The sequence below is a fragment of the Canis aureus genome, chromosome 19, assembly GCF_053574225.1.
Source record: "Canis aureus isolate CA01 chromosome 19, VMU_Caureus_v.1.0, whole genome shotgun sequence".
In the NCBI taxonomy this organism is placed as follows: domain Eukaryota; kingdom Metazoa; phylum Chordata; class Mammalia; order Carnivora; family Canidae; genus Canis; species Canis aureus.
In genome coordinates this window covers 5,514,606-5,541,009 of record NC_135629.1, presented here as the reverse complement: position 1 = coordinate 5,541,009, position 26,404 = coordinate 5,514,606, and the positions used below count along the sequence as shown (strand labels likewise).

At 54.0% G+C, this 26,404-nt stretch overlaps 2 long non-coding RNA genes across 3 annotated transcripts; both read left to right on the top strand.

Moving 5' to 3' along the window:
- The first annotated feature begins 11,455 nt into the window (after positions 1 to 11,455).
- LOC144289505 (uncharacterized) lies at positions 11,456 to 13,041 on the top strand. Of its 2 annotated transcripts, none has more exons than XR_013357373.1 (3): positions 11,456 to 11,848; positions 12,161 to 12,386; positions 12,881 to 13,041. It is a non-coding gene; the product is annotated as an uncharacterized LOC144289505 (long non-coding RNA). The 2 variants fall into 2 exon arrangements; XR_013357372.1 differs by having other exon boundaries at positions 11,457 to 11,768.
- Positions 13,042 to 16,465: 3,424 nt separating this feature from the next.
- Positions 16,466 to 26,143, top strand: LOC144289506 (uncharacterized). The gene is made up of 5 exons (XR_013357374.1): positions 16,466 to 17,139; positions 17,341 to 17,499; positions 17,691 to 17,746; positions 23,295 to 23,496; positions 24,676 to 26,143. It is a non-coding gene; the product is annotated as an uncharacterized LOC144289506 (long non-coding RNA).
- Positions 26,144 to 26,404: the final 261 nt, after the last annotated feature.

Genomic DNA, 26,404 nt, shown 5'->3' with positions numbered 1-26,404 from the left:
GCTCCTCTGCACAGGCTGCTGCCTCCGTGGTGGCTGGCTTCCCCCAGAGGAAGTGGTCCCAGAGGAGAGCGGAAGCTGTAATACCTATGACTTAACCTCGGAAGTCACACACCATCATTTCTGCAATATCCTATCGGTTGCACAGGGCAGCCCTATTTGGCATGAGGGGGGACTGTGCAAGAGTGTGCTTCCCGGGGGGAAAGAATCACTGGACCCGATTTGGAGGCACATGGGGGTGAATAGGGAAAAATGCCCCCGACCTCTGGGTCTACCTGCCAGCGCACTCGTCGCCCTGGCACACGGGATACCTGACCTCGGGTGCGCTGGGGTGAAGGAAGCAAGCCTGGCCTGACTGGAGCAGAGAAAGAACTCCAGCCATTCAGCTCCAAAGTCCTGTGGGCCACAGAGGGACAGACAAAGTCTCCGAACCCTGATGGCATCTCCTTAGCGAGGGCATCACGCACCACCCAGAGCTCAAATACACGGCTGGATATGCCAGGAACACTGGGATGGAGGACAACACACCCTAGAAAGAGAGAGAAAGCTCCTTGGCCTGGAAGCAATCAGGGAAGGCCCAGGTGGAGGTGGCATTTGAGCTGGTTTGGATGTCCAGGAAAACAAGAAGGTAGGGGATACTGTTACTCAGGGGTCAGGTCAGATGTGGGGCTCGGGCCCATTACAGGGACCTCCTGAGGTACTTCTCCACTTTTCCTTGACACAAAGCAGTTAATCACATATTATATTGTGTGCCATGGCCTGTGCTGGCCACTGGGATTCGGTGGGGGGATGAAACAGACCTTGTGGTGCTTAAAACTGTGGTCCTGTGTCAGGAACAGGGTCTGGAGATGACCTTGGGATTGATGCTAATAGTAAAGTTACCTCCGTTCCAGCCAAGCAATGTACACGTGTCATCTGATTGCAGTGGCCACATCATATCCCCCTTTGACAGGTGAGAAGACCAAGGCTCACAGCTGGAAGGACCGGCTGTGGCCACAGAGCCAAGCCTAATCCCAGGCCTTGTAAGTGGGCTCTGGGAGTCCAGACGACACGAGAGCATCAGCTCTCAGCCTGGGTCTCTGGAATGCTCTGGGCTGCAGGGCTGGTTTCTCTTTCCCACTGGGAGGAGACCCCCCTCTGGCTAGGGCTTCAGGACGCTGGGAGGAGGTCAGTACTGAGCTGTGTGGCTCAGCCTCTAAGCTCAAGGTCAACCATATGACCGATTAGTGGGGCCCGTGAGGCCCATGGGGAGGGATTTTCAGGGATTGCCGTGAGTGAAGTATCTCTGGGACTGACCTCCTGCCATGGAGGGTGGAGTGGGGGGAGCTGTAGAAGCCCCGACCCGCTAATGTGCTAGTGAGGGGCTGCCCTAGCTTAGGGCCTTGAGTCCCAGAGCCCCCGTGCAGCTTCTCCCCTCTTCCATCCCCCACCCTAGTGGTTAAGGCCATTTATCTCTGAAAGAGAACCTGAGCAAGCCAGGCCTTGTGCTGAGCACTTTGTGGGCATTACAGCTCCGAGACCTCGCAGCCCTTCGTACAGAAGTGTTCCCCATTTTGCAGATGAGGAAGCTGAGTTCAGTGAGGTCAAGTCCCTTGCCCAAAGGCAGATGCAGCTCCAGAGCATGACCTGTGAAAGCATGCTTCAAAATACTGGTCAGATGTGCTCCCCTGTGCCAGCGTACTGGTCCCGCCCACCTTGATCACACGCCTGGACAATGCATGGATGGGACACGCGATACGCATAAACATCACATCTTTTTTTTTTTTTTAAGATTTTATTTATTTATTCATGAGAGACACAGAGACACAGGCAGAGGGAGAAGCAGGCTCCATGCAGGGAGCCCGACGTGGGACTCGATCCCAGGACCCCGGGATCATGCCCTGAGCCAAAGGCAGATGCTCAACCCCTGAGACACCCAGGTGTCCTTAAACATCACATCTTAACACAACTCTGCCTTGGATAAGCTCGACATGGAATGCTTCCTCTTGGAACTTGCCTTTTCTCCCTCCGGAGTGTGCTCATGAGGCTTACCGCGTTGGTCCGCGTAACCCCTGCTCGTTCATGTTTCGTTGCACATGGCACTCGCTGCAGATTTCTTCCTGAGTTTACATCCACTAGTCCGGGTGGGTGTGGTTTTGTCTCCCATGTTGCAGATGGGACAGTGGGCTCCCAGAGGTTAAAGAGCTCGTCTGGGATTAGCCAGCTTCTAAGTGGCAGAAAAAACCCTATGGTGCACCGAGCACCGAGTACCACTGAGCCACCCAGGTGCCCTAATTCTGGTTTTGTTCAGATTCATTCATTTGGCAAGCACATGCTGGACACCTGCCGTGGCCAAGTGCTAAATGGGGCTCTGAGGATCCAACAGGGATGAAGGATGAGGAATCAGGATGGAGCAGAGGACACGGGGACACGGCTGCAGCTGTGGCAGATGGGATCTAGTCACAGATGGGGATGAGCTACGCGACCCTGGGCCACCCTGCCCTCTCTGCACCTCTGCGGAATGGGCTTTGTGAGGTGCCCAGACCGTCCCTTGGCTACAGGGAGGTGAGTGGTGTCTTGTCTCCGTGCTCTGAGCAGAGCACCTCTCCACGCAGCCCCTGCAGACGGATGCAAGCCTACCAGAGGCACCAGTGAGCATCCTGGAGCCCGGAGCTGCCAGGGGCTGGCACCATCCCCACGCTGGGAGGGCTTTGGGATGTGGCTGTGGACACAACTGGTCAGTCAGCTCATGCCTCAGACATGCAGGCATGTCACCCCAAGATCAGGGACCCAAGGAAACACCCCCTCCCGTCTCCTCCACCCTTCCCTTCGCACCTCCTTCCTCCTTCTCCCGGGGGAGAGGCGGCCGCTTCCCTTGGACTTTCCACAGCTGCCCCTGTTTGCCTCCCCCCAGAGACCATCAACCCTCAGCACTGGCACAGGCCCCCACCCATCCGGCCCAGGGCGGCCGCCACCAGGAGAGCCTGCCCACCCCACGGCTTCACTCAGGCACGACGCACCGGCGGGACACAGACATGAACCGGGCGGGAAGAGCCAATTCAGGTCACCCTCAGAGAGACAGCTCGGGGCTCGGGCAGGCCCTGCTGGGAAATCTTACCTGGGTGTTGTCAAGTACCGGGGGCCTGCTGGGCCCTTCCATCCCTATCCCCATTGATTTGTCCGTTTCTGCCTCCCTGTCCCTCAGTGCCTTTGCAAAGACCCCTGTAAGTCAATTCTGGCCCAACAAGGGCCCCACCCTGATGGAGATACGGCAGGTTGATCCGGGAGCTTGGAGATTGAGTCAGACGAGCAGGGTCTGACCTTGGGGCTGCCACTCTCAAGCTGTGTGACCCCTGAGCATGCCATGTGCCCTGTTTAAGCCCTGATGTAGGACTCGATGGGATGGCAGAGGGAGCAAGGCCTGCACAGGGGTCTGGGAAGATGAGGCGAGTGGGTCCTAGCCCTTTGCTGCAGGGCTCACACCCATGACTTCAGGGCAAATGCTGAAAGCCACAAAAGAGAGGCCCAGAGGGGTTGTGTGCTGAGTTTGGCATGGCTGATAAGTGCCTGAAGGAGCAGTGAAGACAGGGAGCCAGAGAGGTATGGGAGCAAAGAGAGAGAGAAAGAGACTGGGGAGTGAGAGAGAAGCAACCAGCAAGAGAGCCAGGGAGAGAGGAAGGAGGGAGGGACAAGGAGAAAGGATGATAGCCACTGGGGTGAGGAGCCTGGAAGACTTCCTGGAAGAAGATGCATTTGAGCTGAGCCTGGAGGAGGGCCAATGAGAGGTTGATCAACCAAGAATACAAAGGAAGGAGTCCCATTGGTCAGTGTCCCTCAGTACCAGTGGGCAGGTCATTTTGGAAGGGTTCTGGCATCTGGGCCCACTGTGTCACCACCAAGAGCTCAGGCTTCTTCTCCTTTCCCTTCCTGCCTCTGCTGCCAGGGAGGGGGCTGCATTTTGCACTTAAATAGCTGGGCTGAGATTTATGCCAAAATTTCCCAGATTTGAATCATGTCAGAGCTGGAAGGGCTTTGGGGTAACATCATCTCCCACATAGGGAAACTGAGGCACAGGGAAGCTCAGGGACTTGCCTGTGATCACCCAGCAGTGGTGGGTGAGGGTCCAGACCTCCTGCCCTTTGGATGGCATTGTTAGTAAGATCACAGCATCAGTTGGTCAGAATTTCTTAAGCTCTTTCTCTGGAGTGAATGTAACAGAATTGGCATCTTCTTAGAGAAATAAGAGGCTGAAGCCACTTGTGATGGTAATTATAATAACAACACTCGCAAGTGGGAGGGGGTCATGGTGCCTGCCCTGTGCGGGGCGCCGTCCCAGGCACTCCAGAAATACGAACTTTGTCGTGCTGCACAACAGCTCTGTGAAGCAGGTGCACTTACCCCATTTTATAGGTGAGAAAAGTGAGGCCCAGGGAGATGAATGCCAGGAACTCAGCACCTGTTGTCACCAGGGCCCTGCCCATTTTGACAGAGGGGGCTTGATTTGCCCAAAGCCACCCAAAGAGGAGAGCACCCATGTTTGCAGGTGTTTCCACACCTGCTGGTGTGAGGAGAGAGGCTGAAGAGCAGGAAACGAGGGATGGGGGGCTCCGAGGGCACAGGCCAGGGATGAAACCCCCAAATGGGGTCCCAGCCTCTGAGGAACGGAGGCATCACTGAGGCAGAGAGAGACAGGTGGAGAAACTGAGGCACACATGTGGCATCTGCCTCCCCAGCCACCTCTTCCCGGACATCCCTCGACATGCAGTTGCCCAAAACTCGTGGGGAGCTTATCCCTCACCAGGGAGCATCCTGGGGCACCCGGCTGCTTCTACGACTTTCAAGGTGTTCGCAGTTGGAGGAGTTGCAGAGACGGAAGGAGCGGAATCCCAGGCCTGGGCAGCTGGGCAGTGGCCCACCTGGGAGTCGGTGGGGGTGGGGGCACTTCCCAGCCCCTCTACCTGCTGAGCCACCTGGGGCAACCCTCGGAGGCCTCAATCATCCCAGCTGTGGGACAAGGTGGTTTCTGAGGTCTTTCCAGCTGAATGTTCTCTGTATTTGGGATGCTTGGATGTCTGGGTGGCAAAGAGCCATTGATGTGTGCCTCGTTTATCTGGAGACAGAGAGAGAGAGAGCCACAAAGAGCAGATAGCACACAGGCAGAGAAGAGAACCAGTGGGAGCGGTGGTGGTGGGGAGAAGCAGGTGGAGCTAGAGATAAATGTGCAGAGAACAGAGAAGGCGAAGGAGACTGGGGGGTGGGGGTGAGAAGAATCAGGGTGGGGGTGGGGGTGGGGGTGGGGCTCCTGCCCCAGCCAGGCCCACCCCTCCCTGCTAACAGGACAAGGTCCCTCACCCGGGGGGCAGCTGGAGGCAGCAGCTGAAGCAGCCTTGGCCCGCCAGGCCCTCCCCCTGCCCACCACATCCGGCCTGGGCCTGCCAAAGCCCCCAGAGCGGGGAGGGGAATGGATGGGCAACGTCAGCTGTGAACCGGCACGTTTCTCATGCTCCCTGCTGTGTGTGGACAAAGTCACCTGCTGGCCGCCCTTCCCGTCGTCCGCGTTCCCTGTGCTTAGTGGGCAGCTCACTGTCCCAAGGCCACATCCCACCCCTGGGCCAAGGCAAGGATTATTTCCACTGCCTAGAATGCTCGGAACCCCTGTTCTCACATAAGGTGTCATGATGGTTAATTTTATGCACCAGCTTGGCTGGGTCCCAGAGCCTGAAAACACGGCCAAACATTATTCTAGATGTTTCCATGAGACGGTTTGGGGATGAGATTAACGTTTATTTATTTTTTATTTTTAAAAGATTTATTCACTTGAGAAAGAGAGAAAGAACACAAGTGGGGAGAGGGGCGGTGGAGGGGGAGAGAGAGAGAGAGAGAGAGAGAGAGAGGGAACCTTGAGCAGACTCCCCATTTAAGCAGGAAGCCTAATGGGGGGACTTGACTTCACATCCCTGAGTTCTTGACCTGAGTCAAAATCACCAGCTGGTCACTTAACTAACTGAGCCACCCAGGAACCTGGAGATTAACATTTAAAAGGGTGGACTTCAAGTAGATCATCCTCCAAACGTGGGTGGGTCTCATTTAATCAGTTGAAGGCCCGAATAGAACAAAAAACCTACCCCAAGCAGCCGCTTTTCAGATTCAACTCTTCCTGGGTCTCCAGCCTGCTGGTTCACTCTGCAGATTTTGAACTTGCCAGCTTCCATAATCACAAGAGACAATTCCTTAAAATAAATCTCTTTTACGTTGGTTCTGTTTCTTTAGAGAATAAAGATGTCCATCTGTATGTATCTGCATCTGCATCTGACCAATACAGGTGTCAATCAAAGGGCACCTCCTTCTCTGACTCCTGGGTGGAATCCTCCACTTTCTCTGTTCTTTGATAGCCCTCCATGCTGCAGTTACATAGCGTTTGTCACACCATGTCCCACCGAATTATAAACTGGGCTGCCTTACTGGGGTATGAGTTCTAGACATCAGGGACTGAGGCAATTGACCCAAGTCCTCAGCACAGCACAGCACAGGGCCTAGCACAGAAGAGATGCTGGCTGACTGGGTAGGTGGAAGGATGGATGGGATGGATGGATGGATGCAGGCAGGATTGAAGGAAGGTGGGAAAGTAAGAAGGAGAGTAGGCGGGAAGGAAGGGAAGAAAAAAGGAAGAAAGGGAGAGTAGATGAGTGCATGGATAGATGGGAAGATGGACAGAAAGTAGTGACGGGTAGGTCGGCGGATGGACGGGTGTAGGTGGGATGGATGAGTGGGTGGGGTGTGAATGGATGGAGGGGTGCAGGGTGTGGATGGGTGGAAGGATGAATGGATGGGTAGGACAGGTGAATGAGGCAAAGGCACTGTCATCAAGGAGCCCCTCGGTAGGTTAGGACAGTTACCCTTGTTCATCACTCATTTCTTCCTCAGACAGAAAGGCTTAGGGGTCCCAAAGCAGATTCCCAGGAAGACTGACCTTCCCTTAGTGGCAGCCCCATTCAATCTTCCCTGCAAAGGCTCTACTAGGCACCTGGCCTTGTGCAGTGGGCATGGGTTTTGGAATGATCCAGCCTTGGACTCGGTTCTTCTATGTGTTAGCTGTGGGACGTGGACAAGTCATTTCCCTCTCTGGGTCTCAAATTCCTTATCCAAAATGGGTATATGTAAATATCACATCACTAAGTGGCCAAGGGCATCTGTTTTGGAGCAGAACTGCCTGGCTCTATCAGTTGCTGGGGCGTGACCTTGGGCTGGTCACTTCACCATCCCATGACTTAGTCTCCTCCTATGTAAAATAGAGACTCTGGCATCGTTTTGCAGATTAAATGAATGAATATAGATAAAATGCTTGGAACACGGCTTGACAGAGTCATTGCTCTTAAACGATAATCATCACCCACATCACAGTGCAGTTGGAAAGAGAAAATGAAATCATGCTGGTGAAATGCTTGGCTGGGTGCCTGGAGCATCCGAATCACTTGATAAATTGTGTTATCCTTAATCTCCAGCATGATCCTGTTTTCCAGTTAGAGAAACTGAGGCTTTAGGAAGAAAGGTGAGTTAGCCAAGATCATGCAGCAGATGGGAGCTGGAAGCTGTGATTCAGGTGCAGGCCTGGCTGACCCGGGGCTCCTAGCTCTGTCCAGGAAGGTGGCAAGCCCGAGGCCTTGAAGTATGAGTAAGATTTCAGCAGGTGACAGGACAGGGCTGGCCCAAGAGGTCTCTGGGCTGGAGGCCCAGCTGGGAAAGCACGAGGCATATCTGGGGAAAGTACGTCACGGAGCCTGGCCAGGGCACCAGTGGTGGCAGCAGGGAGAGTGGCTGAGAGGAGGTGAGGACAATGAAGTGCATAAGAGGCTTCGACCAGGGGAGGAGCTGGTCAGATGGGGGGTCTGGAAGCCACGGTGACAGGTGGGGGCCGTGGAGACGGGTGGGTGAGAAGCGCCAGCCACCCTGCCAAGGGAGCTGTGTGCAGAGAGTATGCAATGGGGTGAATTTTTCCATACGTGCTAAGAGCAAGGACAGTGCCAGAAACACCCCACAGAAGGCAGGATTTCCTCCCCGTTTTGGACTCACACAGATGATGATGCCGGTGAACACAGCGGTGGGAGGCCGAGTGTACGCCAGGCGTGTGGCTGCAGAAGTCACCACGATAACCTCATGAGGAGGCCGCGGTTGCCTTTCCCATTTTGTAGAGGCAGACCCAGGGCCACGGAGAGCCAGGTGCCCTTCCCAAGCCCATGGGGCCAGCACCCGAGGTCTGACCGGCCTCTGCCCAGCCCGCACCCTGGGCCCCCACACCGAGGGATGTCCGCAGTGGAGGGGAGGGTGAATGGACAAAGCAAGCCAAGGGCATCCTGGGTGAGGGTCCCAGCTCAGGAAGAGGCTGAGAGGTGGGTGTGAGCGGCGGAGGGCACAGGGCACAGGAGAATCATCTGGGGCCCCGCAGGCGGTGTCTGAACCAGCCAGTGCACAGCAATGGTGTGTGGGAGCACAGCGGCCCCCTCTCACCCCCGTTTACAAGGTAAAAACAGTGTTGTGCCCACTGATGGGTGCCAGGTGGTATCCCTGCCCATTCGCACACGGGGAGACTGAGGCATGGGTCAGGGGCAGAGGAAATCCGGGGCTTTTGGAGGCAGGCCGGTGGGGAGGACGGCTGGGAGGAGTGTGCAGGGCCTGAGAACTGCTCCAAGTAACAGGACAAAGCCTGGGAAACCTGATCGCATGTTTACCAGCCCCGAGATTAAAGGCGACGTTGCTGCCAGGGGGCTTACCAGGGAGGCAGGTAACAGCAGGCCCTCCCTGGGAAGGCAGAGCGGGTGGCCTGCGCCAGTGTTTCCCAGGCCGTGATTTCTGCAAGTCACCGGGTTTATCCAACGCACTCGCTCTGTGTCAACTCACTTGGTAAAACGTTGTCTCCGGCAGACGGCAGCCCTGACGATGCCCTGGGCTCAGCTCTAAGCACTTGGCACTCATCTACCCTCATCACGGCCCTCGGGCCACACGGGGGTCCCGGAGCTGTCCTTGCAGGCGGGGAGACAGAGGCGACAACTGTCTGCGAGCACACAGCAGCGAAGAGAGGCAGAGCTGGGATTTGAACCGGGACCACCTGGCCCCAGAGTCCCTGGACTTACCCCCGCCAGCTACTTGACACTATTGCTTAGGTCAGCAGGTTTAAAAAGAAAAGCTGCTGGGACGCCCAGGTGGCTCAGTGGTTGAGTGTCTGCCTTCGGCCCAGGGCATGACCCTGGAGTCCCAGGATCAAGTCCCACGTCGGGCTCCCTGCATGGAGCCTGCTTCCCCTTTGCCTGTGTCTCTGCCTCTCTCTCTCTCTCTCTGTGTGTGTCTCTCATGAATAAATAAATAAAATCTTTAAAAAAGAAAAAGAAAAAGCTGTGTCACATGTGAGAAATGGCTGCTACAAACAGAAGGTACCAGAAAAACGGATATAATTAGAGACAGAATGTGATTTTATCATTTTCTCTAGGTGCTGGTACCTGGGAGAACTCAAAGCCAGAGACATGCCTCTGGTTTGCTAGAAGGACAGACTCCAAGTGGCAGAGAGGCATCCGGACGCCCAGCCCCGCTCTGACATTAGCAAAGGGCAAAGCTCTCTCACCAGTGAGTCTCTCTCTTCTCCTTAGAGCCCTGCCAGGCTCTGCATCTCTAACTTTTCATCTTTGAGATGGTGCTGAGTGTTCCCACTTAACAGGTGACAAAAGAGGCTCTCAGGTGTTGCTGGCTTGCTGGAGGTAGCCCAGCCAGGGTGGGGATGAACAGGCTCCCCAGCCTGCTTGGATTTCTGCTCAGACCCTTGCAAGCAGACAGGTCATGAGAACCTGCCCGTCCCACAGCCACCGGCTGGGCTGCCACCCTCACTCAGCACAGGGGGCCAGGCCAGTGCAGCCCGGCCCTGCCCTGGGTGTGCAAGGTGGAGCTGGCCTGGTGGCAGGAAGCTGGCGAGGCAGGGTGGCTTCTGGGGGTGCCCATGCCTGGGATGGGGGACAAGTGGAAACACTCCGCACAGACCCTGCGGGGCCGCACCCACGCTGTCTCCAGTGCCCGGCCCGTGTGAGAGGCAGCAAGAATGGGCCACTTTTGGCAGATTAGGAAACAGAGGCTCAGCATGGGACTGTCTGCCCAGACAGTACAGAGCAGAGCTGGGATTTAGATCCAAATCCTTGTGGCTCCATTTCTCGGCACCATCCCATTCCACCAGGCAGACAGTGTCAAAGATTCCTTCTTTCTTTGTAAAAAAGATTTTATTTATCTATTTGACAGAGAGAGAGCACAAGCAGGGGGAGCGGCAGGCAGAGGGAGAGGGAGAAGCAGACTTCCTGCTGGGCAGGGAGCCCAGTATGGGGCTCGATCCAAGGACCCCGGGATTGTGACCTGAGCCACTCAGGTGCCTCAAGATCCCCTCCTCTGGGGTTTCTCCACTCATTCATCCATCAGTCGTCAGGGAGTCCCCAGGCCTGCTGTGGCCAGTGCTCTATCAGTGCCCAGGACATAGTACCAGGTCAGACATGGCCCCTGCCTGCCAGTATAGCGGTCTGTTTGGGAGACGGATCCCAAATCTGACCAGCTCATGGGAGAGGGGAGCACAAACCCCAAGGAGGCCCGGGGAGGCAGCTAACTCAGCCTGAGTCAAGGAAGGCTTCCCGGAGAAAGAGAAGCCCAATTCTGAGGTTAGGAGGAGGAGGAGGAGGAGGAGGAGCAGGCCTGGTATTGAGGCTTGAGCCTTGCAAAGCACTGAGAGAGCACATGGCTCAGCCCTGGAGCTTACAGACCGGTGGGAGGTGGGAAGGACGGGCACCAGGGAAGAAACCCCATAACGGGAGCAGTCCTCCTCCTTGGAAAACAAGCCCCCTCCAAGGGGCCGGGGGCCCGGGCATCCTAAGCCCTCTCTAACCCTGATATCAAGACCCCACCAAGCACCTGGCCCTGGCCTGGGCTCACAGCAGGTTCTAAAAACTCTAGTCGCAGAGCTGCCAAGTGAGGAGGGCTGTCATGTGTGAGGGCCGGAGAGGGCATTAGACTTGCCCAAGGTCACCCAGCAAGGTGGTAGCCGACATGGGCTCGTCCCTGGCTCCTTCCTTCCCTTCCCATCTTCCAGGACCCGCTTAAAGGAGGCCGGTCGCACTGTTCTCCCCAGACTGATTGCGTGCCTGCTTAGATCCAGGTGGATCCTGAAGACTCAGGGATGAGTAATAATGGTAATGATAATAATAATAATAATAATAATATGCTAAATGCTTCGTGTATATTGCCACTCACAACACTTATAAATCCTTATCAGATAGATACTATTTCCTTTTTACATAGAAAGAGGCCCAGAGAGGTGAAGACAGTGCAATGGCCCTGGGCCCCACAGCAGGGGAGTGACAGAGCAGGATCCCAGTTCAGCCTCTGGGGCCCCCTGTGAAGGCACAAGCCTCTTTGTCCTAAGTCATAGCAGCCTCCTGGAGACCCCACAGCCCATCAGGACAGACAGGCACATGGACTGTCTGTGTGGAAGGTGCCCCAGCAGGGGAGCAGGGCCCAGGCGACAGGGCCAGCCCCAGCCCCAGGCACCGATGATGCCAGGACCTCAGCCACATTCTGTCCTTAATAACTCGGGGCCCTGCTTCTACACATACATCAGGGGAGCGGAGAAACTGAGGACCTTGGCCTCACTCTGCCCTTAGCCCCCGGCTGGGAGGGGTGGGGCCCAGTCAGCGCCTGGCCCCTGATGCCCGAGCACGCACCCCTTCACGCCGTCCTGCCTGCTGAGGGTTGGCAGGCGTTCTCGGCCTCCGGTGCGCTTTGCCCACACCTGCCTCTACCAGCCTGCTGGCACGTAGAGTCCTGGCGGGGCCAGGAGGCCCGGGTGTGGCGAGTGAGGCCTGAGCAGGGTCTTTGGTGGGGGTCCCGGAGGAGGGGGCCTGGAATACAGGACTGCCGTGTTTGAATTAAATTTCCGAATAGGGGCATTCTGGGCCAGTCTCTGGACCTCCCAGAGCCTCCATTTCCTCATCTGTGAAATGGGGATGCTAATGCCAACCTTATAGTTTATGTTGTGGATGTTGAAACGAGAGAATTTGAGAAGCAACTAGCATATGTCAATTATAACTTAAATAAAGCTGGATATTAATTATTAAATAATAATAATAATAATAATAATAATAATAATAATAAATTGATTTTTCAGAAAGCAACTAGCCACGACTAGGCACATGGCAGATACCCACAGATCACGGCTTCCGTCCCTGTGTGAACCCAGACTGCCTTCTGACCTCACTGGGTATTCAACTCTGATTGCTGGGAGTGACGGCCTGAAGGTTTGTGCTGAGGAGGAGTCTGAAGATCGATCTGGGATCAAGGGGACAAGGTCACAATTAATGACATCTGTCAGGACCTCAGGAGAGAACAGACAGGTATGTGTGCCCATCATACCTGCCTCCCCTCATCTGTGCTCCCGCTGCACTGGCCTCCTGTTCGTTCCTCCCAAGTCCAGGAACACCTCTATCTCAGGACCTTTGCACTTGCTTCCCCCAGCCTGGAATACTCTTCCCCCCAGTACGCATGACTGTCTCACTTCCCTGGCCTCTACTCAAATGTCTTCTTGCTGGTACAGCCTTTCCCCTACTGAAAACAGCAGCGCCTACCCTCACTCCAACACACTCAGTCCCTTTCCTGCTTTAGTTTTCTGTTTCACAACGACCCCTTCTTCACATGCTGTGCGTTTTCTTTATTGGTCTTTATTATTATTTATTCCCCCTCTAGCTCTGCCTCTGTGCTCAAGCTCTATACTCCAGAAGTCTCTGTGCTCCCTGATTCCTAGGTCCTCGCACATGCTGTTCCCCCTATTAGGAAGACAATACCCTCCCCTGCCACCGCCCTCTCTGGCTAATTCTTCTTCATCTTTCAGATGTCTGCTATACGTCCCCTGTGTCTGGAACAGTCCAGATTGTGAGACCTCGGGTGCAGAGGCCACATCCATTGTATGTGTGTTATTCTGTATTCTGTCCACAGTACTGCCTGGGGCCCAGCATACCATGGGTGCTCAATAAATGCTCACTGAAAGGTTTACTCACTCTTGGAAGGAAAAGAGCTCGTGCTTTCTCATCCTAAAACCCTTTCTCTTCCCACACTCCTGCTCTGGTGCGGGCACCGGGACTGGGGGTTCCATTATCGACACCGAGTGCTCACTGCACGGCCAATTACAGTTCCCTTACGGAGCACTTCTGTGTTGCTATTCCCTAACTGCCCCGTAAGACTAGCTCAGGGGTTGCTATTAGGAGTGGCTCCGAGAGGCGAGGGGGCATGCACCGGGTTAGCACGGCTTTGCCTTTCCTGGGCAAGGAGACAGAGCAGATGTCGGTGCCGCAGGCCCGGGAGACCCAAATGGTGCAACCAACTGCCTGAGTGTAAGTGGGGGTCTCCGTAGAAAACAGCCAAAATTAGTGTCAGGGACTAAATCGTGGGGTCTGAAGGATTCCTCACCTCTGGAAATCTGAATTCTTTGGGCTCAACTGGGAGAAGGAAAGACGAGGCGAGGCCCAGAGTAAGAAGGAAGAGAGTACATCTGGGCTGGTTCTGCCCATGCCAGCCCCCAACCCTGAGCCTGTAATTTCCTTCTGGAAGTTCTGCATGGAATGTGTACACACCCAGTCCCATTGGGACATCGACCCAGAACACAGCCCCGTTCTGTGTTCAGAAGGGTAGATGCCAGGAGGTCCCTTTTCTCCTGAAAACCTCTGGAGGACTTGGTCCTTAGCTGACCATGTGTAGTTGGAGAATTTCCCCCTCTTTCCTGCCTCAAACCTCTTTTAAGTCACTTGTGGCCCAACTCACATTGTCAGCACCACAGGGGAATTTTTAAGATCACTACTGTTTAGAGCTTTAAGATTCAAAACCTGTTACACTGCAAATGTTCCCAGTACAGACAGACACGTTCCTCATGTTTCCTGCACCTTGTGGACAGGACTAACAGCTGAGCTTTCCCAAAGGAGTTAGGCCAATCATCTACCAAGACACTAGTTGTAAGAGAGAGGGTCCTGGACATTTATCCCTGCCCTGAGGTCCCCAGGGGCTGAGCTTATGTAGCTGTGACATTTACCCTCCCCCCTGTGCCATTTTGTGTTTTCCAAGAATGGTCACAACCAGCTCCCATTGCACAGGCTTTTTTTCTGATGTGACTTTGACCTTCCTCATTTTGACAGGTGAGGTCCACATAGTCTGTCCCCCTGGGTCTGAGTGGGCCTGTGACAAAGACAAATGATGGTGTGTGACTTCTAGTGCAAGGCCATCAAGGCCATATATCTTCTGTCTGGTTCATTTGGGACACTCACTCTTGGAATTCAGCTGCCATGCTGTGAGGAATCCCAGGCGGTATGTGGAGGCCCATATAGCAAAGATCCAAGGCCCCAGCCGCTTGAGCCGAAGGATGAACAGGAGTTGGTCAGTGGAGGAGAAAGGGAAAGGGTATTCCAGGAGAAATAGGGACCAGCACGTGCAAAGGCTCAGGGGCAAGAGAAAGCTTGGCACATCCAGGCAGCTCCGAGAGGCATGTGGTGGGTGGAACATACAGTGGAAGCCAGGGGCACGGAGAGGTCAGGTCACAAAAAGCCTCCAAAGCCTGGCTTAGATGGAAGGACTGGGGAGCCATGGAAGAGTGTAACCAGGTGATCACAGGGGTTTAAAGTGGTATATGTGGGGCAGCCCCAGTGGCCCAGCGGTTTGGCACTGCCACAGGCCTGAGGTATGATCCTGGAGACCCGGAATTGAGTCGTGCATCGGGCTCCCTGCATGGAGCCTGCTTCTCCCTCTGCCTCTCTCTCTCTCTCTCTCTCTCTCTCTCTGTGTGTGTATGTGTGTGTGTGTCTCTCATGAATAAATAAATAAGATCTTTTAAAAAAAATGACGTATGTGGCCTCAGCTGGGTAGAGAACCACTTGTGGGGCTGAGCCCAGAGGCAGGGTGGGAGTGAGAACATGAGCACCCACGGGGCCTGACTACGGTGGTGGCAATGGGGGCGGGACAAAGGAGTTACACAGGTGGTGTGAGGGCTGGTGGCACCCGGTGGGTTTCTCAGCATTCGTTATATTCATTATTATAGCCAGTGCCAGGGGAGATGGGCAGTGTATTGGTGACGGCCCCCGGGGATCCATCTCTGGCAGCAGGACAATGACACAGCCTCAAAGCGAATGAATCCCCCGGGCCTGTAGTGGAGGCTGTGGGACTCTGGGTTTGCTCTCCCTCTCGTACTACGATCAACTAATAACAGCTGTCTTCACTGAGCACTCCTGCATGCCAGATGCTGGCTGAGATGTGACGTTATCATCTCAGTTAACCTGCTGCGTCTGTAGCAGTATGAGGTAAGAGCCCATTTTACAGAAAATGAAACTGAGATTCAGAGAAGTTGAGTGACCAGCCCATGGTCACTCAGTTCAAAAGCAGCAGAACAGGGATTCGAACCTAAATTCTCTTAGGGGCTGTGGAGTCTGCAAGCCTCAGGGGAGGTGGATGAGCAACCAGGACCAGCGTTTGTGGGGGTCAGAGGAGCTTTTGGAGGGAGGATGCTGGCTTAGAGACAATTCACTGGAATGTCAAAATGAATGGGCCTGAGTTAAAGTCTAGAGGAACCAAATTCCTGAGATTTTGTTTGAAGAAATGATCCCATGGTAATAAGGGAATAAAAGGTCAGAAAGCCATGCCTGAGCTGAACCATGAGAGGGGGCTGGCATCCAGGCCGGACTTGGGGGCCACGCTGCACCTCCAGTCCTGGGGACAGTCGGGGGTCAGGAGGGGTTCCTGGGAGAAGTTCTGTCCCAAGACATGCTCCCTGCTTGTTGACTCTGCAGAATTGCAGCGTTCTGGAAGTTCCAGGCCTGTGTCTGGCTGGGGTCTGATCTCCAGTGATTAAATCGTCACTGGGAGGGGATTCCTGGGTGGCTCAGCGGTTTCACGCCTGCCTTTGGCCCAGGGCGCGATCCTGGAGTCCCGGGATCGAGTCCCACGTCGGGCTCCCGGCATGGAGCCTTCTTCTCCCTCTCCTCTGCCTGTGTCTCTGCCTCTCTCTCTCTCTATGTCTATCATAAATTAAAAAAAAATAAGTTTTAAAAATAAATAAATAAATAAATCATCACTGGGAGCCTGGGTCGAGCTGGCACAGGTGTTCACCCCATCTTTGCTGTGTGGATTGTGTATCTTCCACTGGATGCCTTTCCCCTGGCCATGCTCCTCTGTCCCCTGGACCTCTCCTGCCAACCTGGCTGCCTGGTGGATCTCCTGGGGAGCTTCATAAACCTGATGCCCAGGCGGCACCCCAGAGTCAGCATTTTCTTTTTTTTTTTTTAATTTTTTTTTAAGATTTTATTTATTCATGAGAGACACACACAGAAAGAGAGAGAGAGAGAGAGAGGCAGAGACACAGGCAGAGGGAGAAGCAGGCTCCATGCAGGGAGCCCGATGTGGGATTCGATCCGAGGACTCCAAGATCACGCCATGGGCCCAAGGCAGGCGCTAAACTGCTGAGCCATCCAGGGATTCCCAGAGTCAGCATTTTCAAAGCTCCCCACTCGATACCAACGTATAGCCAGTGGTGAAAACCTTTGCAGTCAGACACATGTAGGTTCAATTCCTGCCTCTGCTTCCATGCTGGGTGAACTTGGACTTGCTGGGCAACCCTTCGGAGCCTTGGTCTCCTTCTCCTTCCATTGGGAATGATACTCTTGTCACGGGCTAAAGGGATTAAATCATAATTTGAGCAAATTATCTAGTACTTAGAGCTAAAAAAAAAAAAAGAGAGAGAAAGCAAGCAAGCAAGTGCAATGGAAACAATCATGCTCACAGCAATATCAACCTTGCATAGTGGAAGGGAACACTTTGATTTGGGCCTTGAAAGGAGCGTGTTGAACAGATGCTTCTGGAGCAGAGCTCAGAGGCTGAGAGCCATTGAGCTCAAGTCCCTTCTCAGCGTGACTTGCTTTGTATCTCCCTCCATGGAAAGATCCGAAACGCAAGCCATTATTGTTGACATGGGCAAGTCATTGGGGTCTGTGTGGGATTTCTGTTTGGAAAACCAGCAAATCCTGCAGGGTTGGACTCACCAATGTTTCTGCAGGCTGTGGCTGTGGCTGTGACAACTGATCAGAACCCCCAGTGCCCCTGGGCCGCAGGATGCAGGTAGGGGAGGTGAGAGCCCGCACGCTCACCCGGTTCAAGCACACACCGCGTGCCGGGCACTCCACAGACGGGTTTATAAAACAAACACGTGCCAAGCTCTCACCACTTGGCACATTCTGTCATAAGCATGTTGCACACATTTCCTCTTTTGATCCTCCAGATAACCCTGTGTGGTCAGCACTGTTATTCTCCATTTTACAGATGGACCCGAGGCACAGAGCAGTCAAGTCATTTGTCCCAACTCACACAGCTGGCAAGTGGCTGAGGCAAACAGGCCGGCTGGCTTCCTGGAGCTTCCAAGGGCTCCACCGTGCTGGGTTGTTATCGCTGTGTTACCTAACGTATTCTTCCGACTGCACGGTAAGGAGGATTGCCAGCACTCCGCAGGAGAGGAAACTGAGGCTCCGCGAGCCAAAGACGGAGCTGGGATCTAACTTCAAACTTGTCGTTGACCATCTGTTCTTCTGGGATGTGGGCGTTGAGTCATTCCTTCATTCACTCACCCGTGCCTTCATTCCTCTCTTTCTCTCTCTCTCTCTCATTGACTACAGTACACAGTTATTGAGGACCTACTGTATACCTTGTTCTGGATGCAAAGGAGGCAGAGGTGAGATAGGTGCCCTGTCCCTTCCCTGGTGGTGGGGGTGTTGGGGGGGGGCAAGGCAAGCCACCTCCCTAGGGTTTGGAAAAGACAGAAACTGATTCTGTGTACATGCGGAGGGCAGCTCTGAGGAGGTGGTTTCCAGTTGGGTATCGAGGGATGAAGAGGAGTTCACCGGGAAAAGTGATCCAGGGGAGAGAATGGCAAGCGCCAAGTCAGTGGCCATGTGGGCGTGTGTGCTCTATTGGGCAACATCACACAGTTTGGTGTCATTAGGATGGTAGAGTACATGGGTGGCCAATGTGATGCATTGCTTGGGGAGAAAGTTGCTCTGTTGTTCAGGTGAGCTACGTTGGAGGCCTAGGACAGGGGGTTCACCCCCAAGGCCCGGGGGTCTGGCTGCCAGCTTGGGTGAGAACCCTCTTTGTGGTAAAAGGTGCTGGCAGGATCCTACTGCCTCTCCTTTCCCCGTCCTTCCCGATTCCTCTATTCCCCTCCCTCAGATCTCATCTTCATAGACACTAACTTGAGTCATTGGTGTTTCACCAGACACAGTGAGGATAAGCATCTTGGGCAAGGGAACAGCACGTGCTGCAGCCCAGAGGCACAACAAAGGTGCAGCCTCTTTGGAGAAAGCACGTGAGCTCTGTGGCTAAGGTGGGGGGGGTTCCCAGCCAGTGAGGGGGGGTGATGAGACAAGGCAGGCATGGGCTGGTTTGCTGAGGGCCCAGAGCACTCAGGCCTTGTGTTTTATCTTGCAGCCTCAGAGAGCCATAGAAGGTGAGCAGGGAGTGCCAAGGCTGGAAGCCTACCCTGGAAACACCCTTGGGCGGGGGTCAGCGGGGGGCAGGTTGCGCAGGTGGGAGTATGACATCCCGGAAATCAGGGAGGAAAGTAAAGTGAGGGCCTGGCCCAAGCCGGGTACCGGCCGGGGTGGGCAGTAGGCCACCAGGAGGAGAAGTGACCAGGCACAACCCACAGCCCAGTTTCCCAAGCTGCCAGGAATCTGGAATTTGCAGTCCCGTCTTGTCTGCGGTTGGGGAAATATTCAGCTGAAAGCAAACACTCTCATTCCTGATTAAGGGCAAAGTCAAGGACCCTCTGACCCAAAGGAGAGGGCCTCGCCTGGACAGCCGAGCCTGGTCACATGCCCTCCCCAGGAGGCCCACCTGGGTAGGGCTGTGTGATGCCCTGTCAGTCGCTGTCCTTCTCTGTGCCACCGAGTCTAGTGCCTCCAGCTCAGGGAGGAGACAGATCCCCACAGAGAGCTCTCCACGAGCTAAGGGCTTTTTTGACAGGTTCTATTCAGATGCTGTTTTCAAGGTGTTGGAAACATCTGAACCTCTGAAGAGGGAAATCCTCTGAAAGCAAATAGACCCCTTGGGTAGGCCCTGCCTCTTCTAAGAGCTTCATTTGATGACATCCCACACTTGCCAACCACCAGGGATGGCTTTTTCCAGGGGTCCTGAGAACTTGATGTGCAGATCCCACAGGGACCAACCCAGAAGTGGCTTCTCCTGCTTCCCCGTCCGTGCCCACCTATGTGTCTTCCTGGATGGGATGCTTACTTCCTGCCCAAGAAGCCCATAGTTGAGCTGGCCCCGGCTTCTCGGGAACTCCTCCCTCCCTTGCGCCATGGGTCTCGGGTCCCCTGGACTCCTCTGCTTCCTCAGACAGCCTTGCAGACACTTGGGGTCAGGAACCAGCTCCCTGCTACTACCCTGCTCCTGGGCTGGTGGTCCCATTGCCCGTCCTCTTTTCCTGGAGATCCTGATGGCATTCCACCCCGGCCAGGGGCACCTTCATGCCTTGGCACCCAGGTTGAGCTGAACTAGGAAGCGGGGAAAGTGCCTTGGGGTGGGGGTGGGGGTGTGGAAGCAGGAAATAAATGTGTTTAGGGAAGCAGTATTGAGCCCAATGGATGTGGGTCAAATCCCAGTTGCACCACTTTCTGGCTGTGTTGCTTTGGACAGATGTCTCAAATCACTTGAACCTCAGTTTACCCATCTGTCAGATGGGAATGGTGGAAGCATCTAGCTCATGGGGCATGGGGTGAAATTAAATAAGATAATAATTTAATTAATTAAATAAATAAGTGGTGGGAGACCTTTCTGTGGCTGTGTATGGGGCTCTTTGCCACCGCACGTCAGCATCCTCATCCAACCCTGCCTGTGAGCCGGCACTCAGCCTGATGGGATAACCCCTTCCTCCCATCACGCCGTGCTCTTTCTAGCCACTGTGCCTTTGAATGTGCCGTTTCCTCTGCCTGGTATGCTGTTCCTCTTCTCGGCCTGGCCAGCCCCAACTCATTCTTAAAGGAGGCCTTCCAGCGCCTTCCCCTCCTCAATCTCTGGTAGAGTGAACCTCTCCCACCCCTAGTTGCCCATAGTTCCACAGTAGAGAGGTTTCTGGGGCAGCATAATTGGGTTCTGGAGCTTGATGGTAGTCCTAGGACGATCACAGAACTCTGAAAAGACTCTTTTGCTCCCCCAGCCTCATTTTGCCTCATCTGAGAAATGGGAATAATGTTCTGTGCTCTTTCATGTCCCATGACCCACGGAGGTGACTCCGGTGTGCAGGTGCAGCTTTGCAGTATGTGCATTTCCTGGAAAAGAAAAACAATTTGGGCCTAACCCTTGGGGCCCAAGCAGTGGGGTTACGTAAGTTCTGAAACTTTTTTTTTCCCTGTAATTATGACACTCCTGGAGCCTTGGGCGAATGGACCCTGGCCCCAGCTCTTGCTTTTGCGCTTGTTGGGACATATACCAAAATTAATTTAATTACCATCTCGGGCCTCCTTCCAGGTGGGCCCTGCCAGGGCCCCTCCCTCTGGATTTCATTAAGTATCCTGTCAACATCACTGGCTCAGAGCTGCTGGTTTCCCTCGGAGTCAGCTTGTGGAGCCACAGGAGGAATGGGCGCCTGCCCCAGCCCCGCGTGACGGATTTTGTTTACCCTCTTCTTCCCACAGATTCCTCCCTTAATAACCCTGGAGCCGGGAGGCTCCCTGGCAGGGATGGGGGAGACAGGGTCTTGGCGGACGCATTGAGGCAGCTCCCCTGGTGGCGTGGGGAGTACGGGACGGTGCCCACTAGCTAGCAGCTAGGTTTTCAGAGAACAAAAGAAAAATTCCGTTGGCTCCAGAGGGGTCCAAATTTTGGGAGAGAGCTAAGTTGTTCTGGAAGCAGGATTCATTCTTTGATGTCATTAGAAACCCGTGGAGGAGCTTCTAAACACAGATATAGGCTGAGTCGTGTCTCAGACTTGTCACCCCAATCATAGCCTGGTTATAAACACAGCCTCAGACAGTGATCACGACAACTGATCATAACCTGGGCCTAACTCTGGTCATAGACAGAACTGGGCTACAAGTCACAGACTGAGCCCTAGTTTTGGCCAAAGAATTAGGCCTGGTCTTGGTCTTACAGAGAGCTCTGATGCTAACTGTAGACTAATCCTTAATCCTGGTTCATGGAAAAAACTAAGCCCTGATCATGACTATATACTCAAACTTATCTTCATCCTTGTCCGATCCCAAATTCATCCAGCTGAATCCAAACCCAAGTTATAGACGGAGTCTTCAGCTCTGATCCTGATCCCTAGATGACCTCTAATCCCAGCTCCTAAACTGACCCCTGACTCTGGTCAAAGACTGAGCCCTGCTCCTGGTCATAGACTGAGCACTAACTTCATCTTTGGATGACCCATTGTCCTGTCTCCAAGCTGAGCCCTTGTCCTGGTGACAACTGAGTTCTGAGTCCAGCCCCAAGCTGAGCCCCAAACTGGATGCCACCAGACCACACACCGGGTCCTTAGATTCGATTGTCTCAAGACTATGCCCTTTAAAATGTAAACCTGCCCCCATAGAAAGGAACCGAGTTAGCCCATCAGTGCTCATTCCTCGGTCAAGAGATGTCCTTGAAGGGATGAATCATAGAGCTAGCTTTGGGCGACAAGAGACAGAGGGAAGCAGAAACAATTACTTCCAAAGGAGAAATGGAGCTGGGCAGGTGGCTCTCCTGGAGGAATAAGAAGGGGAAAAGAGAACACATGGTGTTAGGGGCATGGAAGCAGACTGCCCCAGACCTCCTGTCCAAGGGCAGAGGCCAAGAGCCTACAATGTACCCTCTTGCAAATCATCCATCCACCCATCCATCCACCCACCTATTCACCCATCCATCTGCTCAGGAAACTCTTGCAGAGCACTACCAACAAGCCTTACATTCATCTGTTCCACCATGCATTCAACAGGCACATACCAGATGTGCGATAGAGCCCACATTCTGTTTGGAGACGGGGTGGAGGGCTTCTTAGTGGGTGTCTCTAGAGACAAATTACCCCCGTCCCTCTTTCTGTCACCACCACTTCTCTTGCGAGTTCCTATGGCACTAGGAATGAGTCTTAGAGTCAGGCAGGCTCTACCTCCTGGGTGGTTGTGCAGAGCAAAGGAGATGGCAGGCGAGAACTTACCTACATACCAGTCAGAATGGCTGGTATCAAAAGGATAAGAAATAAGCGTTGGTGGGATGTAAGAAAAAGGAACCCTTATGCACTGTGGTGGGAAGGTAACTTGGTACAGTTACTGTGGAAAATAGTATGGAGGTTCCTCAAATTTTAAAAATAGAAATATCTACACAATCCAGTAATTCCATTACTGGGTCTTTACCCAAAGAAAATGAAAACTCTAATTCAAAAAGACATACACACTTCAGTGTTCATTGCAGCATCATTTACAATAGCCAAGATATGGAAGCAGCCTACACACACACACACACACACACGCACGCACGTTTAAGTGGAATATTATTCAGCCATAAGAAAGAATGAACTTTTGCCATTTGCGACAACATGGGTAGACCTAGATGGTATAATGCTGAGTGAAATAAATCAGAGAAAGACAAATGCCATAAAATTTCATTTATATGTGGAATCTAGAAAACAAAACAAACAAGAAAACAGAAATAGACTCATAAATACAGAGAACAAACCAGTGGTTGCTGGGGGTGGGGGCGGGTGGGTGAAATAGGTGAAGGGGATTAAGAAACACAAACTTCCAGTTTAAAACAAATAAATCAGCAGTGCCTGGGTGGCTCAGGGTGTGACCCCGGGGTCCTGGGATTGAGTCCCACATCGGGCTCCCTGCAGGGAGCCTGCTTCTCCCTCTGCCTGTGTCTCTGCCTTTCTCTGTGTCTCTCATGAATAAATAAAATAAAATAAAATCTTTTTAAAAACCCAGAAAAGAATATTTGACAGGCAAACGGACAGACAAGTACTGTTACTTCTCTGCCCATTCCCAATTCCCAATCGGGAAATTGAGGCACAGAGAAGCGACACAACTTTCCCAAGGTCTTGTAGTGACTGAAAAGTGGAGTCTGGATAAATGGCAGGGCTGGCAGCTCCAGGACCCTGGGCTGGCCCCCAGCCCTCTCGAATCCCTGATGGTTGCAGTGGGGGTGAGCAGCCCCTACATGGTCACGGCTGCCCAAGTGACCCCCACCTCACATGTCACCCAGAGGCATCCTGTTTGTTCTGAGTTTTGTTTTTTTCCTTGCAGGTATTTTGTTCTATTTTGTGGCCAACCCCAACTTGCCTTGGTTAAGTCAAAAGGAGGAAGAAATCTGTGGCTGGCATTTGACCCAGGAAACGGAGGGAGCCTGTGTGAATGAGGAAGGAGGGAGTCCAAGATGGGATGGGGCTCCATGAGGCAGGGGAACTCACATTTACAGTGGGCCAGGCACTCAGCACCATGCTCTTGGGTGGGTACCACCTGTCCCCATTGCACGGATGAGGAGATGGAGGCAGAGGGGCCGGTTAGCTGTAGAATCGGGTCTGGCTTCTGGCTGCATGGGACTCCTGGTCCAGTGCTCTTTGCAGGGCCTGAGAGTGCCTGTGGGCCTGGAGGCTTTCCTGTAGCCCTCCACAGGTGGTCCTCGGAAGCCCTGACCAGGTGCACAGCCCTCTCAGAGAGACCCTCTCCAGGCATGTGTCAAGACTGACTTAGGAGCCTCATCCAGGCCCCCTGCAAACAGCACGGGCTTCCAAGACCCTCCTGCACAGTGGCAGTGGGGGCGCTTCTCAGGAACACTGGGGCTGCAGCCAGGGAGACCTGAGTTTGAGTCCTGACCCCACCACATGCTGCCTGTCATGAATGCGAGCACATCCTTCATCCCTTCTGGGTCTCAGATTCATGTTCTTTGAAATGGGGGCACAAGGCCTGCTGGGGAGGAAGGCTGTGTGTCTGTCCCTCTTTCTGACCATCACTCGCGGACTCCAGGCTCAAGGACACTGACAGATCAGCAAGTGACCTACACAGCAGAGCCCCAGGGCCGTGTTCTGTGCTGGGTGAAGTGGGCACCCTGCTCTTAAGGAACCCCTAGTCCCAAAGCGGAGGGGAGCTACTCCTACCCGGTGTAAGGGCGTAGGTGGATATTCCAGAGAATCTAAGGGGGAAGGCAGGTTACACTTATCCATTCCACGAGGGGGGGCACACACCCCCATTTGTCCCAAGGGGAGACTCATGTGCTGCCTCACCCGGAGGGGGACAGAACAGATGCCCGAGTCAGTCTAAGGAGGGAGGCAAACACTCCACGCATCCTGGGGGTGGGCACACCCGGAATCACAAGGCAGTGGAAGTCTAGTGTTCCCACAGTGGCTCAGAGAACAGGACCCACGCATCCTCTATCATTTGACTATTTCTAAAGCACCTACCATGTGCCTGGACGTGTGCCGGGTGCTAGATAAAGAGGTGGGCTGCAGCCTTTGAGGGGAGTGCAGTGCTTTGGAAATAGTGATGTGAGAGGCTAGGCTTCTCTCCAGGGTCCAGAATGCAGAGGAGGGTACAAACCCCCGATACCTCCTCAGGGGGCCACAGAGGTCAGCAAACCAGAGCCTGGGAATTCCCCCTTTAAGCCTTTTCTTCCCACGATGCTCCCCAGGACAGGACACCTTACAGTCCTCTGCTATGTCACATTGTACCACATCGCCTGTCTTTTCCCTTTCGGACACCAGACACTGAGAAGTTTGTCTCAATGATCTATGGATGCATCAAAACCATCCCCAAACTCAGAGGCTGAAAATAGCAACCACTTCATTAGCTCTGCCATCTGATCTGGGTGCAGCTGGGCCCTGCCGCGGTTTTGTTTGGGCTCACTCGGCAGCTGCAGACACCTTGGGGCCGGCTGCTGGAAGATGACATTGCTTAGGTCTGGCAGTGTGGCTGTGGCCTGAGCCACACGCCTCCAGGAGGCTCGCCTGGGCTCCTCTAACCGATCCAGCTGTTCATGTCACCTGCGGTCAGAGAGGCAGGATGGTCCTCGGCGGCCCCATTTGGCAGAAGTGAAAGCTGAGGCTCAGAGAGCTGTGGTGGGAGAGCTGGAAGGTGCCTCTGGCTCCTGTGTTTACGCCCCTCGCTGTGCAGCCTCCCTGTGACGTGGGGAGCGGGGGCTCCACGGGGAGGCAGGTGCCGGCTCTACCCCACGGCGCTCGGTGCTCGCAGTCTGCGGGGAGGAGGAAGGTCCACGTGCAGCTGAGAGGAGAGCTCAGTGGGAGCCAGGGGGCCCCCAACCTGCCAGGGGCAGAGCCAGCTGTCCAGAAGGCGTGAAATGAAATAAGGAAAAGGAGGTCAGAGAGGAACGCCCAAGGTCACAGCCAGCCGGCGGCAGGCACCTTGATCACACCGCAACAGCCTTGTCCAGCACGGCCACATCTCCGGGGTCACAGGGATGTGACCCCCGCCCCTGTCAACCAGGGTGCACCTCCTGGGCTTCGGGTCACTGGGCAGCTTGCCGTCCAGTGGGGTGGGACGGCCCAGCCCACCTTCCAGGCCATCTGCCCTGCCTCCTTGGTGGCAGCGTCTGCGTGCAGCCTGCTGGCCGGTGCAGGGGCCCCACAGCCCTGAAAGGTAACACCTGTCTTAAGCCTCTCAGAGCCTGACAAGGACAGGTATGGAGGAACTTGACTCCCCTGAAAGGATTTGGGCCCTTGTCCCGGGGCCCAGCGAGCCCATGGAAACATGACCCGCCCCTGTGTGAACAATGCCTTTCATTGGAACGTTGAACTGGCCACCAACTCACTGAGTGACTTTGGGCAAGTCATGTCCTCTCTCTGAACCTGTAAAATAAAGATGAAAATAACAGCTTCGAGGCGCCTGGGTGGCTCAGCTGGTTAAACAGCTGACTCTTGATTTCGGCTCAGGTCATGATCTCAGGGTCCTGGGCTGGAGCCCCGAGTCTGGCTCGGAGCTCCATGTAGAATCTGCTTGAGATTCTCTCTCCCTTCTCCCCTACCCCCCCTCACTCATGCATGTGTGTGCTCTCTCTCTCTCGAATGAATGAATAAATATCTTTGAAAAAAAAGAAATAAAAAGAAAAACAACTGCCTTACGGGGTTTGCAACCCCTGTGTCACTTGACCATTATTGCACATTTTGTCTGGCACATAGTAAGTATTACTCTGGACTGGAGATGCTTTTTTTTTTCTTCAATATTGAAAATCACGATAAAGTACACCTAACACAAACTGTGCCATCTTAACCATTTTTAAGTGTGCAGTTCAGTGGTATTAAACACATTCATCATGTTGTTTGCAGCCATCACCACCATCCGTCTCCATAATTCTTTTCGTCTTGCCAAACTGAAACTCTGCGCCGGCTAGACACTAACTCCCT